The following is a 15,940-nucleotide window of genomic DNA, read 5'->3' as shown; positions in this document are numbered from 1 at the left end:
GTTTAGCATATTTTATCACTCACATATCATTCTTTAGCAATTATTACACTCCTAATAACAATTTTCAGTATCACTCAACATTCGCAATTCCTCATACTTATCTTCATTATCAACCCCCTTTTCACTCCAACCCACCAGGAAACACCAACCTGCTTATTTGACATTGGCAAGGACTTCACAGAAGGTATCCCACAATTTTGGGTTCTAGATTCTCTGTTGAGAGAGCCATAATTCACAGTTTGTTCCACTTCCATTCTTCAAATGCTTCGAAATAAGAGCTCTTTTCTGCTTTTCTTATCACAAAGACTTCAATCAATTTTTAGTCTGTTTCTCATTCATTTGGACTCTTGCATGCCATAATGCATTTTTTATTAAGTTAATCAGAATGTACATTCTTACCCCAGGGCCTCATATTGTCCAGCTACCCACACCGGACTGCCTCTTTTGTCAGTCTTCCACCCAGGTTGAGTTTTTCCATCCAGCTGGCCCTGTTCTCTCCCACACCTTCTGAGTTGCTGTGCAGTAGCAGAGGATATGCTCAGGCAACTCCTCGTCCATGCAGCCCTCTCTCCCACATGCAGCTGTGTGGCCAATCTTCCTGCTGAAAAGAAAGCATTGTGCACTGCCATGCACAGGGTCCTTGGTTTGGTTCCTAGATTTGGATCTTCTGGGGATATTTCAGAGGCAGCATTTACAGCCCTTGGAGGGGAGGGGAGGAAGACATAGTCATGGTTACAAGTGCATCTGGTAGCTGGATTTATAGCCCATGAAAAATACAGGGTACTGGATGGAGTCCTGGTGCATGGCTCCAGGTCTTAGGAATCTCGCTGCAACAACCAAACCAGGAACTGTGGGAGGGAGCGAGGGTCTATTCAAATAGAGGGAAAATCCCTGGGAAGTTGTGAATGAAGGCTCATGGTGCCAGGATGCCAGCACTGATTCTGACTAAGCTGGAAGAAAAAGGAGAAACTTCTGGACAAAAAACAAAGTCTACCATAACTATAAATCCAATGTATTTTTGAAAAAATACGTGCTCCTGAAATAATCCTGCATTGTTTGCATGTTTCACTTATACCCCCTATAATATATTAGTTTTAGGGAATGTTTTGTTTCTTTAGGCTGGATTCATGGAGACTACCTTCCTTCCACTGGATTGTGTGTATTCATTAAGGGGCAAATTTTAAAAAAGTACGCCCACGCGTACTTTTGTTCACGCGACCGGCGCAAACAAGAGTACGCTGGATTTTAATAGATACGCGTGTAGCCGAGCGTACCTTTTAAAATCTGGGGTCAGCGCACGCAAGGCTGCGCAAAATTGGCAGCCTGTGCACGCCGAGCCGCGCAGCCTGCCTCCATTCCCTCCGAGGCCGCTCTGAAATCGGAGCGGCCTCGGAGGGAACTTTCCTTCCACCCCCCCACACCTTCCCCTACCTAACCCACCTCCCCAGCCCTATCTAAACCCCCTCTACCTTTGTTTGAAAAGTTACGCCTGCCCGAGGCACCGGCTGCGCGATTCCCCGGCCCGGGAGCAGTTTTGGAGGCCTCAGCCACGCCCCCTAAATGCCCCAGGTCGGAACCACGCCCATGGCCCCGCCCCCAGATGACACGCCACCGCGACATCCCCCCCTGACACCCCCCCCCAGGAAAGCCCCGGGACATACGCGCGTCCCGGGGTTTGCGTGCAACGCCGAACCTATTCAACATAGGCTCGGCGCGCGCAGGGAGAACTTGGGGCAGGTTTTCGGGGGGTTGTTATTAGGAGTGTAATAATTGCTAATTACTTGCATACCCCTTTGAAAATCTGCCCCTAAGCAATTAACAGCAGTCTCCACAGATAACTGAAATATTTTGACAGCTGGAAAATACAAATATGTTTTCTTTTAAGAATCTGGTCACTCCAAATGTCCTTCAAGTAAAAGACGTCTTGGTGATCTGCTTTTGGAAACCATTACCAGAAAACAAGGATGCTATTCAGGGGTGGCTTAAAAAAATCTTCTTAAACTGATCTACAGTGGATCTTTTTTTAACTGAACTCTTTGCTTAAACGTTCTTGACCCAACTGTTATTGGCAAATGTAATAGACATAGACACAGTAGACCTGCTATTTAGAATGAGTGGGGTTTACAAACATTTCTTTCTACTAAAGTATATTTTCTCGTGACTGTTTCTTAAAGCAGCAAATTTTTGCCTCTGTGCATTTTGCATTCTAGCTAATTTATTGTTTTCTCTGACTTTTTCCATGGAACTTAGCTCTAATTGTCTTTCTAGATTTAGTTTGCCTATGATGTTCCATAGTCTTAAGTCACTCAAATCAATTTATGCCTCAGGAGGACATAAAGTGTGAAATATTCATGTTTTGCTAAACAGCAAGTGTTCTAAAAAAGAGATAATCATGAGATATTCTGCACACTAAAGCCTGTTTGGAGTATGCGGGAGGAGGATCCCCCATAAATTCTCCATATACGCCCTCCTCTCTCTCCACAGACCTGTCCGCAAACATAGAAGCCTTCTCTCTCCTAGAGCTTTCATTTCCAATCCAAATATATTTACCCATTCCTGAGTAGGTTGCTACCTCACCCAGGTCAATCCACTTAAAAACCCACATTCAAATCTTAGATCACAACACAAAGTAATTCATAAGTGAACTGACTCCACCGACTAGAAATGTAAGATTCTAATTTTTATTTACAGAGTTGAAAATATAAAGAAATAAAGCTATACCATCTGGTGCTTTCTGGCAGGCTGAAGGGATGCTGAGGAGCGTGGGACGTGGTTGAGCCTCTCCTAGTCTCTCTGGTCTCTGCTGCTGCTGCTGCTGGTTGCCATGTTTTCCAGAGACAGCACTCAGACATTCCTCCCCTCTCTGGTCCAATCCTTGCAGGGTCCTTTACTAGCCCCCCACCCCATACTGAGTCTTGGTCCTGAGCCTCCCATTTTCCCCAGCTGACAGGAGGAGAACTGCACGTCTGACCTTCTCCACTGGCCTGTTTCACCTTCGTGGTCTGAACCGTGCGGTGGCCCGTGGTCTCATGGGAACTGCTGGCCCTGCACAGTTCAAACCATCAGACTGATACCTGCTAGCAGAAAAGGCTGCTCTCCTCCAATCTGCAGGAAATGGGAAGGAGCAGTGGAGGAACAGCAAACAAAGGGGATAACCAGATAAAGGGGGGGGGGGGGGGGGGGAGAGACCTGAGGATTGGAAACAGGAAGAGAGTTATGATCAGGAATTGGTGGCAGGAGGAGAGAGAGAGGTTTGGGGATCGGCAGTGACAAGGAAAAGCTGCAGAAAACTGGACACTAGTAGATTTTATTCATTTTCAGCTGTCCAAAACTGGAATGTTTGGGTGAAAACTGGGTAATAACCATAGGCTGGGGGAACTTGGAGGCATCTGTTGCTATCATGCAGCTGCAGGAGAATCTTACTATTGTGTGACTGACAAAGATAAAACAACACAAAATAACAAGTACTTCATCCTTCCTTTAAATACCACCTAATCAAGGACAAGTGTCCTGTCAAACATCAGGCTTAAAGAGAGGACAAGAAAGCTGACAGATGATGGGAGTGGTTAAAGCATAAACAGCCTCAGAGAAATTAAATTAAATTAGATATACAAACAACCCCTAGATTGGTGACATCAAACTATATAGTATGTTAGGTTGAAAGAAGCCCAACAGCTCCCTGTTGCGTCGGAGGTGGACCCTTGGGCCGAAGTGGGGTTGACGCAACCCGTAGGTAAGGACCTGCGGGTCCCCACCGTTGGCAGGTGGAGTGGGCTAATAGGAAGAGGCCGCTGGAGCGTCACCTATACCAGCCCTCGTTCCCCGCGGGTTGAGCTTTTGGGTGCCGGGGCTGGCAGGACTTAGGTGGGCCTCTGTATATAGTTGCAAAAGAAATTGGTTCAAACCAGAGACAGCAGGCGAGAGATGGTGCAGTCCTACTCTGGACTGGATAATGTCCTGGAAACTCGGGGGCCAATGGAACGAAGGCAGACAGGGGGCACTTGAGCAAAGTAGGCCGAAGCCTGATGAATCCACGTACAGGGAGTAGGCCGAAGAGGCATCCAATGGTAAGCAAGTCAGGGCTGGTGGCAATCCAGAGGCAGTGGCAAGCAAGGCTGATGTCTGATCACAGCGATAGTCAATAGCGTAGTCAAGCAAAGCTGAGGTCTGATCACGGAGATAGTCAATAGCGTAGTCGGATGAAGCAAAGGTCGGAGTCTGGAGATAGGCAATACATAATCGGACAAGCAGAGGTCTGGGGCTGGAGATAGGTTGTAGTGAGGTCAGGCGAAGCGGAGGTCTGTGTCTGGAGATAGGCTGTAGTGTAGTCAATCCGAAGCATAAGCAGGGCAAGAACAAGGAAACAAGAACTAGGAACAACAAGGATCAGGAACACAGGGAAGAGACAAATCTCTTAGTAGCAACGAGTACTCGACCAGCGAGGAGACCTGTTGCAAAGGCAACGCTATGGAGCGGAGCATGAGCTTAAATACTATGAATAGGTTGACGTCATCATCTGGGGCTGCGGCTAGGTTCCTGCCGCGGCCCCTACTTAAGGATCAGCGATGCACTCGCGCGCACCTAGGGAGGGGCGCGGTGCGGGTAGTGGCGTCTCTCCGCAGCCATGTGGAGAGGCCCGATGAGCAGTAGCAGCAGGACCGGGAACGGCGGGGGACTGTGGCAGAGTCAGAGGCACCGAGGGAGGCCCGAGGATGGAACTGGCGGCCCACCGCCGCCAGCGAGGAGGAACCAGAGGCTGGAGTTCTTGTGGAAAGGTGAGGGGGCCGTTTCACGGGTCTGCCGCGGACGGCACACGTAACACTCTCTAGACATATTAATCCAGGGGAAGGCAACAAATCACTGCACCTGAAACCAGTTCTGCAACAGTAAAAAAAAAAAAAATCCTTCTTGACTCCAATTAAGGCCATCAATTTAGATCTGCTGAGGTAGCACTTTATCCTGCATGTAACTGTACCATCATGCACACTCACACCTTGCTTCTCTAAAAACTTGTCCAATTTATTTTTGAATTGATTTAGAGTTCCAGCTATACCGGCTTCTTATGGCAAAATGTTCCTTAATTCTACTTCCTTTCTGAGTAACAATCCCTTCCTTTGAAGGTGATGAAATCAATTACCCCTTCATCTCAGAGAAGGCCCCCTCGTTCTGTCTGCCGCTGTTTTCTTAAAGGTTCTCCTGTGAGCTCCCAGTAAGGTCCTTTGACATATTTTTCTAGCATAATTGAAATGTCATTTTACACGACTTTTTTTCTATCGTAAATAATGTTTCTCAGTGTTAGCTAAAGAAAACTGACCTTGTTGGAAATAAGAATAGGAAAACTTGTAATACTTCAAAGGACAGATGTGTAGAAAATGCCAAACAATAATCTTCACCACAGAAACATATGACAAACTTAATGTACATTGAACAGCCGAAGCCCTCCATGACTCTGAAATAGCTAAGCTACCTAAAATTATCTTCTTACGACAACATATCTGCAGCGACAGAACACTGAAAACAATCCCTTTTGATGTGGAACAAGCCATGCGCCCTCACAAAGACAGACACTGCAGCAATTGTTGCACCTAGCACATGATTTTTCACACTCGCAGCCAGAAGCACTTAGGGGCAGATTTTAAAAAACTACGCTCGCACATACTTTTGTTTGTGCGACCGGCGCGTAGCCGCGCGTATCTTTTAAAATCCGGGGTCGGTGCATGCAAGGCTGCGCAAAATCGGCAGCCTGTGCGCGCTGAGCAGCGCAGCCTGCCTCCGTTCCCTCCTTCCACCCCTCCGCACCTTACCCTACCTAACCCAACCCCCCAGCCCTATCTAACCCCCCCCCCCCTACCTTTGTTCGAAAAGTTACGCCTGCCCAAGGCAGGAATAACTTGCGCGCACTGAGCCGGCTGCCGGCGCGCCATGTTCCGCTTCGGGGGCTGGTCCGGAGGCCGTGGCCATGCCCCCGGGCCGGAACCACGCCCGCAGCCCCACCCCCGGAACACCCCTAATGATGCGCCGGCCACAACACACCCCCCGACAATCCCTGACATGCCCCCCCCAGGAAAGCCCGGGACTTACGTGCGTCCCGGGGCTTTGCGCGCGCCGGCAGCCTATGCAACATAGGCTCGGCACGCGCAGGGGGAGCTTGGGGCAGGTTTTCGGGGGGTACGCGAGATCTTACACGCGTACCCCTTTGAAAATCTGCCCCTTAATGCCTGTCAAACAAAGGCCACAAAATAAAAACATGTATGATAGCCCCACTGAAAATGATATGACACAATTTGCTCATTGAAAGATCCAACAAGGAAGGACAACAGAATTGTTAATGTCCTTCAAAACTTAAAATATTGTTATTGTATGTCATACAATATACTATAATAAAAATGTTTTAAGTTATAAAGGACATTAACAGTTGTGTTATATGCTTCTTGTTGGATCTTTCATTGATTATTTTTGGTTGGACTGTTTGCCCTTGTTGTTGCGCAACTGACTCGTTGACAAAGTGTACCCTTTGGGACCCACCTGCAGCTGCCAGGGTAGCCAATTATCTCAGTTTCTCGAGGACAAAATGCCCTTGCTGCTGAGCTGGATCAAAGAGAGCATCTGGGCCCTCTCCAGGACTGAAATGAAAAGCAAAATATAAGAAAGTCTGTAGGTAAGTCTTAGGGGTTCAGGAGCCTGTCTGCTACAGGGCACTTCCAGTTCCCTGTTTACTCAACGCACAATTAAACTCTGGAATTTGTTGCCAGAGAATGTGGTTCGTGCAGTTAGTATAGCTGTGTTTAAAAAAGGATTGGATAAGTTCTTGGAGGAGAAGTCCATTACCTGCTATTAAGTTCACTGAGGGGCGGATTTTCAGAGCCCTGCTCGCGTAAATCCGCCCAAAACCGGGCGGATTTACGCGAGCAGGGCCCTGCGTGCCGGGAAGCCTATTTTACATAGGCCTCCCGGCGCGCGCAGAGCCCCGGGACTCGCGTAAGTCCCGGGGTTCTCCGAGGGGGGCGTGTCGGGGGCGGGCCCGGTCGTCGCGGCGTTTTGGGGGCGTGTCGGCAGCGTTTTGGGGGCGGGTACGGGGGCGTGGCTACGGCCCGGGGCGGTCCGGGGGCGTGGCCGCGCCCTCCGTACCCACCCCCAGGTCGCGGCCCGGCGCGCAGGAGGCCCGCTGGTGCGCGGGGATTTACGCCTCCCTCTGGGAGGCGTAAATCCCCCGACAAAGGTAAGGGGGGGGTTTAGACAGGGCCGGGCGGGTGGGTTAGGGAGGGGAAGGTGAGGGGAGGGCAAAGGAAAGTTCCCTCCGAGGCCGCTCCGATTTCGGAGCGGCCTTGGAGGGAACGGGGGTAGGCTGCGCGTCTCGGCGCGCGCCGGCTATACAAAATCCATAGCCTTGCGCGCGCCGATCCAGGTTTTTAGCAGATACGCGCGGCTCCGCGCGTATCTACTAAAATCCAGCGTACTTTTGTTTGCGCCTGGAGCGCAAACAAAAGTAGGCTATTCGCGCGCCTTTTAAAATCCGCCCCTTAGAGAATAGCCACTGCCATTAGCAATGGTTACATGGAATAGACTTAGTTTTTGGGTACTTGCCAGGTTCTTATGGCCTGGATTGGCCACTGTTGGAAACAGGATGCTGGGCTTGATGGACCCTTGGTCTGACCCAGTATGGCATTTTCTTATGTTCTTATGTTCCCCTCCCACCTCACCTCTCTGTCCTAAGTTCAGGAAAAAGCAATGTTTTTCTCCACAGAATTAGACTTTTATTTATCAGATTTTGTAGGATTAGCATTTAGAAGATAGCAACAACTCAGGTCTCTAACATCCTGGCACCAGTTTACCCTAAAGAAAGTTCTGTACCATTGGTGATTTAAAACATGCCATAAAGCTTAGCCTGCCTACTATATTAATACTTAGAGCTAACTTGCTTACCCCAGGTCCCAACTTCAGGTGATTTCCCTCTGTTTACCTCTGAAGCAGGCTCTGGCTGGAGGTCTGGAGAACCGCCTGGGGAGGAGTATTGCTTCTGGGTCTGGTACTAGCAAAGCTGCTAGTACCAGGCTTCTCTCTGCTTCTCGCCATTTCAGACTCTGCGCCACGGTCAGATCTCAGGCAGGACATTTTCTCTCTCTAGTCTCCCAGCCACACTTAGTCTTCTCCCTCCTCGATAGCAGGGAGTGCCGGGTCTGCTTCAGGTCTACTCCCTTTCTCCTATAGACTATAGCCAGTCTCCATGTGCCATTCGTTTTCAGGATGGGCCATATGGGACTGTTAAAGGTACTGTTGCACTGTCTGATAATGCCTCTTTCTTCTAGGGTGTTTTAAGATTTCTTGCCCTGACTTGTGGGAAGCTAGCTATATTCTGTGTCGGCATTCGAAAATGGCTTGCTTTTGGGCTCTGTCGGCACTCGAGTGACATTTAAGTCAGTCAGGCCACAGTTATAGGCATTGATGGCCAAGATATCTTTATATTTATATAGCAGTTCTTTTAACTGATCTTTCTCTGATGGTCTTGTACAAGCATCCGTTTCCATGAGCTGATTGTTTACTGTCTCCTCGAACCCGGGGAAGGGTTTGTTCGCAGCTATCTCCACTTCTCTATCTCCTCCATAATGGAGTGAGTTTGAACTGAGCTAAATGTTTGGACTCCTTCAGCCTGGATTTAACCTGTCTCGCTTCCGTCAAGCTCCATTGACAGTAGGAGGCTGTTGTTTTCCAGTTGAACCTTAGAAGCTTGATCATCATATGGCCAAATAAACTGTAAGTTGATAAGGCCTTTAGGCAGCGTTTTGCACCACTCAGGGGGATCTTCTTCAGAATATACCTTGGTGTTCCCAGGTAATTTACCTATGACCAGTAGGTTTAGCTCTAAATCAGGGAAGGTTTCACTGATTAAGGAACCTGTCTGGGGTAATTGCCAGGTTCCTTGGGTAATTGCCAGGTTCTTGTGGCCTGGTTTGGCCTCTGTTGGAAACAGAATGCTGAGCTTGATGGACCCTTGGTCTGATCCAGCATGGCAATTTCTTATGTTCTTAGGGGTTTTTTGTCTCTCAGTGCAATTCGACTTGGGCTGGTATTTGTCACTAACAGGTACAGTACTGTGTCCAACACCTCCATACAAAGTGTGGCACTCATAGACAACACAGATTCTAAAAATCTGGTGTTTGGTGAGAAGAAATCCAGGCTTTCTAACATTTGTTCACCTTTGGCTATTCTGATTTTGAGGGGATAATTTTGTACTCTGCTAGGGATGTGGGTTTTCTCAGTGCTCATCACTTTGCATACCTGTGGGACTGCCTGGTCAGACTTGAGCAATTTGGGAATGTTGGGACTGCTTATTGGATCACCATCTGATCTGCTCCAGAAAATATTCACTAGGGGGTAGATTTTAAGAGGCGCGCGAACAGCCTACTTTTGCTTGCGCATCAGACTCAAGCAAAAGTACGCTGGATTTTAGTAGATACGCGCGGAGCCGCGCGTATCCACTAAAATCCTGGATCGGCGCGCGCAAGGCTATCGATTTTGTATAGCCTGCGCGCGCCGAGCCGCGCTGCCTCCCCCCGTTCCCTCCAAGGCCGCTCCGAAATCGGAGCGGCCTCGGAGGGAACTTTCCTTTGCCCTCCCCTCACCTTACCCTCCCTTCCCCTACCTAACCCACCCACCCGGCCCTGTCTACACCCCCCCCTTACCGTTGTCGGGGGATTTACGCCTCCCGGAGGGAGACGTAAATCCCCGCGCGCCAGCGGGCCTGCTGCGCGCCGGGCCGCGACCTGGGGGCGGGTACGGAGGGCGCGGCCACGCCCCCGGATCGTAGCCACGCCCCGTACCCGCCCCCCCAAAACGCGGCCGACACGCCCCCGAAACGCCGCGTCGACCGGGCCCGCCCCCCGACACGCCCCCGACACGCCCCCCTCCTAAAACCCCGGGACGTACGCGAGTCCCGGGGTCTGCGCGCGCCGGTAGGCCTATGTAAAATAGGCTTACCGGCGCGCAGGGCCCTGCTCGCCTAAATCCGCCCGGTTTTGGGCGGATTTAGGCGAGCAGGGCGCTGAAAATCCGCCCCTAGGTTAACAAAGGCTCCCAGTCTGATGAGACAGTTTGAACCCAAATACATCAGTAAATCTAAACCTCTAATTATGGAGACATTGTGTTTGAAGATTTTACTACCTAACTTCAGCTCTAAGTTACATGCTCCCACTTGCAATTTAGTTTCATGTCCGGGTCTCTCTACCAAAGTATTATTGTGTTTTACTGTATCCAGTTCTATCTTACCTTTCTCTTTGTGGAAGAGGTACTCACTCTTGAAGGAGTCCTTGCTACTGAGCATCAGGGGTACCTATATGTTTTGTGTGTCTGCTAGCTGGGCATTCTCTGAAATGGCATCTCCACTCCGGTGTATGTCAGTCAGCTTCCTGGGGTGTACCAGGTGTGTATTTTTGGTTACAGATGGAGTTACCTCCTGAGCTCCTGAGTCCACTCAGCTCTGGTCAGTTGAAGGTGGGTTTTGCTTGAGGAAAATCTCTATTTCGTCAGTATCTAGGACAATGCTGAGTATGGCCTTCTTTTTTAAGAGGATAACATTGTCGTTATTATCTCTTCCCTCTTTGGGCTGTCTGTACCAAAGTACTAGTAGGGAGGGATCTGCTGATCTCTGGAAATTTATCTGAGAGTAGCCTCTTTCTGCTCTATGCAGCAGGAATTATAGACCTCCTTCCCTCTTTGAGCCACTCTTCCATATGGAAGAGGGTACCTGACCTAAGTCAACATGACCTCTTTTACATAATCAAGGATGGGAGTCAGTCTAATGAGGAGTTCATTCCCAATTAGGAATTCTTCACTGGGGGGGTCTTGGTGATCAAAACTGGTGCTTCACTTTCATCTTCCCTATCTGAAGGGTGAGCCATGCCTTACCTCTGACCTACAGGTGTTCCTCCATAGGACCTTAGGTCCACTTCACACGGGGCTATTCTTGGAGTGGACCTACTCTCTAAGGAAGCAGAGAGCTTGTCAAATAAGCTCTGCATGATTAGGGTGACCTCAGAACTTGTATCTAGGAGCCTCTCACAACTGAACACATCTTGGGGATCATGTAGTGGAGCCCTTGAGGCTTCAATTTCCCTATGAAACACTTATTCTTCGTGACAGAGTCCACATCCAGAAGGGGTGCAGAACTCTCCTGCAGCTGGATGTCACCTGGTACTGTAGAGGTATGGGCATTTCTGGGTTCAAAAGGGAAAGTTCCCAAGCACTTATGGTAGAGTCCTGAGGAGGAAAAAACAGGATCGGTTAGTCAGTGCATGATAGGGGAGGAACCAGAGGTACTGGGGCCCTCTTATGGTATGTTAGGCCTGGTGCCACTCTTAGACTCCTCCAACTTTTTCTCTTTTTTCTGGGGAATTTTCTGTGGTGGAGCAGGCACACTGTGATTTTGGTCGATGAGCTTTTGGATGAAGACTGTCAGCTCAGCTAGCTGATTCTCCACAGAAGGTCTCTGGTTGTATTTTTGCTGCTGCCCCCAGTTGCGATTCCTTTTGGGTGGCTGCAAATCTCCTGTGTCCTTTTCTGGATTAGCTGCTGGGCCATTGGATTACTCCTGGGGAGGAGGCATCCATGGCCTGTCAGATTTAGGATAAGAAGATAGGGGATTAGTTTCAAAGTATATCTCTGGATTCTGACTCATGGTGGACATTTGGTTCCTCTCATTCTTCCTATCTGTCTTTTGCTCCCCAGGGGCAAACTTTTCTTTGTAACAAATGACATATAGCTTTTCTGCTTCCTCTATGAGGAAACTTAAGGGTGCCTTCCTGTGAAGATATAAGGAAGTTTACAGAGTAGGGGAAGAGACTCAAAAAAGAGGTTTTGGAGAGCTATCCTGTCTGCTTTGGTGGCACAGGACACCTCATAGAAGAAAGTCTGCTTTAAGCGGTAGCTAAAAGCTTTGGGACTTTCTTCAGAGCCACACCTTAGATTGTAGGTGACCTGTCATGCCAAAAGGCTATTGGCATAAGACCCAAAGTGCTCTTTGAGGGTGAACTCAAATGTGTCTAAGGTCCCTTTTACCTCGGCGAGAATGCTAGCTATGAATTGTCTAGCTTCTCCACTGAAACTCCACGGGAGTAGGGTCACCTGGTCTTTTTCAGAATGGGCACCTACTACCTCAAAAATTTCATGCAATCTTAAGTGCTGCAAAATATCTAAGCCAGAATTTTCCTTAAAGGGAGTAATTAGTGTTTGAAAAAACTTAATTTGTTTGGTGAGGTTTGAAGCTCCCCATAGTGTTGGCTGGTGGTAAGCTGGTCTGGGTGTTGGCTTCTGATCCCAGCCCCACTTCTGAGAGGATGGAAGGGGCAGCTCCCTCTCCCTGACCCTAGCTGTATTGTTGGGGGGGGGGGGGGCAGGTGTGTGTGTCTCTTGCCTTTGTACTGGTGAGAGATTATAGCTGGATTTAGAAGCTAACACCTCTACTTTGTCCCATGTCGTAAGCTTTTCCTTTGGATCTGGTCATTTCTCCCAGTCTTGGGAAAAATACTTTCTGTGGCTCTGTGCTGTGCTATGATATTCTGAAGCATGCATGCTCTGCTTTGGAGTCACAGGACTTGGCATAACATTAGCTGTCTTTTCTTTCAGTAACTGGATCATATTTTGAGACAGCTGCAGCTGATACCTGGATTCATTTAAATTAAGTAATAATTCCTGTTTCTCCTTTTCTAAATTACATTTTTCTTCTGGTTACAAGCAAAGCCAAGCTATGTTTTGTTGCTTATCTTGCTTTTTTACTGAAAGCTGTTGGTTAATGTTTTATTTTCAGCTTTTACTAATTCAGTTTCAGTGAGGTGTGCCTCTTGAAGAGAGAGCCTCTATAGCTCAAGCTCTCAGCTTTTCCCCTCTTTTCAGAGACCTGAAATTCCAACTGAGTTAACGTCTTTTTCCATTTTTTTTAATTCAATATTTTGGCCATCAGTCACAGCTAATTTCAGTTGTAGGTCTATTATTTGTTTTTAAAATATGTGACCTTTTTTTCTGACTGATCTTGCTGAGTTTTAATAGTCATTTCTAATTCCTGAACCTGATCTGCAGCTTCCCCTGAATTTACCTCCTCTTTCTGTTCTCTGACTGCAATTCCTGAATTTTTTCTAAATATTCAGGTAGCTTATCTAAATGAGGGTCTGTGGGCTGACCTTCAGAGATCTCTTTTTCTAAAGCATGTACTTTTATTGTTAGCTCTCAGTTTTGTTCTGCCATTAGCCTGCAGTCTCCTTCCTGCAGCGAGCATTTTTCAACAATACAATCTATTTCTGCTCTTAGCTGACTAATATTTTTTTAATACTTGATTTAGTGCCTGAAAATGTGAGTTATCCTTTTGCAGCAATTCTCTTAATAAGTGCAAAATGGTAGCATATTCAGCTAATGTCTTAAGGGTTAATTTAGATTCAGTAACCAAAAATCTCAACGTTGTCAGCTAAATATTAGTAATGGACACTAATTGTAGGTATGTGTCTTTTAAATTCTCATGTACCCTAGAGACATTACCTATCTTCTTTCTTAGTGTAAACCTGTGTAATCTTCACTAACGCTTCATCTTCTAATTCTATTAAATCTAACTGCGCATCTGACATCATCTCTGTAGATGGGCATGGCCTATCCTGTCAGGGGAAACTCCAGTCTGTAGGTAAGTTTTAGAGGTTCAGGAGCCTGTCTGCTACAGGGCACTTCTGGTTCCCCTCACACCTCACCTCACCCCACCCAGATAGGAAACTTCAATGGTACATGTGCAAAGGCTGGTCTGTTAGCTTAGTAGCAGTGGGAAATCTGGGTTCATTTCCTGAGTCCAACTTCTGCTCTTTAGGCCAGTCAGGTATGGGGATGCAGCGGAGGCAGCATTCACAGCACTGGAAGGGGGGTGGGGAGTGTTAGCCATCTTACAATGGTGACATCTAGTGGCCAGACACAGCGTACATGTCTACTGGATTCCATAAGGAGCTGCAATCTATGACCCTTGCTGAGGACAGCCGGGTTAGATGGGGTGGGGGGAATGGCAGTTATTAATGTAACATCTATGGTACCTCTGCCTCCTGCACACTCCCAATGGGGAGGGAATTATAACATGGAAAAAAATCCTGGGTAGTTGTGAATGAAGGTTCATGGTGCTGTGGCCCAGAAGCAGTCCATTCTATTTGAGCTGGAAGCCCAAAGGAGCAGGAAAAAACTGCTGGACCAAAAACAGTTATGCACATGCATCTAGCACAGTGATGGCTAACCTATGACACGCGTGTCAGAGGTGACACGCCGAGTCGTTTTGGCTGACACGCGCAGCGTTTCAAGGACTATCAGGAATTTTTTTTTTTTTTATCGGCTGTGCCGAGCCTTTTCTTTTTCAGCTGCGCCGACCCTTTAAAATGTGTTTTTTAGTTTCCCCCTACCCTCCACCAATGCCCCCGGGCGCAAGGAAGCTCATGCGTCGCAGCGATGAGGCTCAAGACAAAGATCGCGTCCAAACGCGCTGATGCTCCTCCTTCCTGCCTGTGCGGCCCCGGAAGTAAACGTTGCCGGAGCCGCGTGGGCAGGAAGGAGGAGAAGCATCAGCGCGTGCAGAAGAGGAGGAGCCGCCGCGGGTCGCTGCGAATCCCAAGTCGCAGCGGCCCAAGAAGAGGAAGAGGCCCAGTAGCAGGGCTGCCGCGGCCCGAGAAGATCAGGGCCGCTGCAGAGCCCATCCTGCGGCGACCCGCGAAGAGGAGACCCAGAGGTGAGAGAGAGGCTGAGGGCCCGTAGAGTGCGTGTATGAGGTGAGTTGAGAGAGAGGACCTGAATGCTTGCAGAGACAGCATGTGAGAGCCTCTGTGTGTGTGTGTGTGTGTGTGTGTGAGAGAGAGAGAGAGCTTGTGCCAGTGAGAGCCTGTGTGTATGAATGATTGTATGAGAGTGCATGTGCCAGTGAGAGCCTGTGTGTATGAATGATTGTATGAGAGAGAGCATGTGCCAGTGAGAGCCTGTGTGTATGAATGATTGTATGAGAGAGAGCATGTGCCAGTGAGAGCCTGTCTGTATGAATGATTGTATGAGAGAGAGCATGTGCCAGTGAGAGCCTGTGTGTATGAATGATTGTATGAGAGAGAGCATGTGCCAGTGAGAGCCTGTGTGTGTGAGAGAGAAATGCATGTGAGAATGAGAACCTGACTGTGTGTTTGAGGGAAGAAGATGGAGAAAAAAGAAACAGAAAAAAAGACAATATAAAAGGAATTGGCAAAAAAATAAGAAAGGGAAGGTGAAAAAAAAAGCCTGTGACCAACCAATTAGAAAACTAAGATCAGACAGCAAAGGCAAAAAAAAAATAAATTACTTTTTAGTGATTGGCACATGTAATCTTTGGGAATGTGCAAGAATAGCACCTTCTCTACGGATCGAGATCAGCATGGAGAAAGTGGAAGCCCACGGGGCCTGCACAGAGGAGGCAGCAGAATGGACTTCAGTGTCAGTAGCAGCAATCGGCACCTCCGCAATAGCCACGCGGCATCAGTGACAGTGGCAGCAGAGGAATGAGAGAGGTTCTGAGGTTGCTGGCAAAAAAGCGAGGGGGGGGGGGTCTGCCTTTAGTGTGTGAATGTGAATGAATGGGACTCTGCCTGGGGGTGTATGTGTGTGAATGCATGGGTGCCTGCCTGGGGGTCTGTGTGTGTGAGAATGAATGTGTGCATGCCTGGGAGATGGGGAGGGAGTGTTGTGAACATGAATGGGAGCCAATAAAAAATCAACTGACAGATGAAGTTTGTAACGCTTGCTTGGACTTGAAGTGTACGAAATACCAACCTTCAATTGAAGATTTAGCCAATGAAATTCAGCAACAAAAAAGTCACTAAGCAGGTAAGGTAAAGAATTATTTGTTTTTGTTTTATTAATAAATACAGTATATATATTAAAATTATAACTTTGTTATTGATTAGAGCTACAAATA

Source organism: Rhinatrema bivittatum, chromosome 3 (genome assembly GCF_901001135.1).
Source record: "Rhinatrema bivittatum chromosome 3, aRhiBiv1.1, whole genome shotgun sequence".
In the NCBI taxonomy this organism is placed as follows: Eukaryota; Metazoa; Chordata; class Amphibia; order Gymnophiona; family Rhinatrematidae; genus Rhinatrema; species Rhinatrema bivittatum.
The sequence above is the reverse complement of the archived record's forward strand: the minus strand, read 5'-3'. Positions refer to the sequence as shown.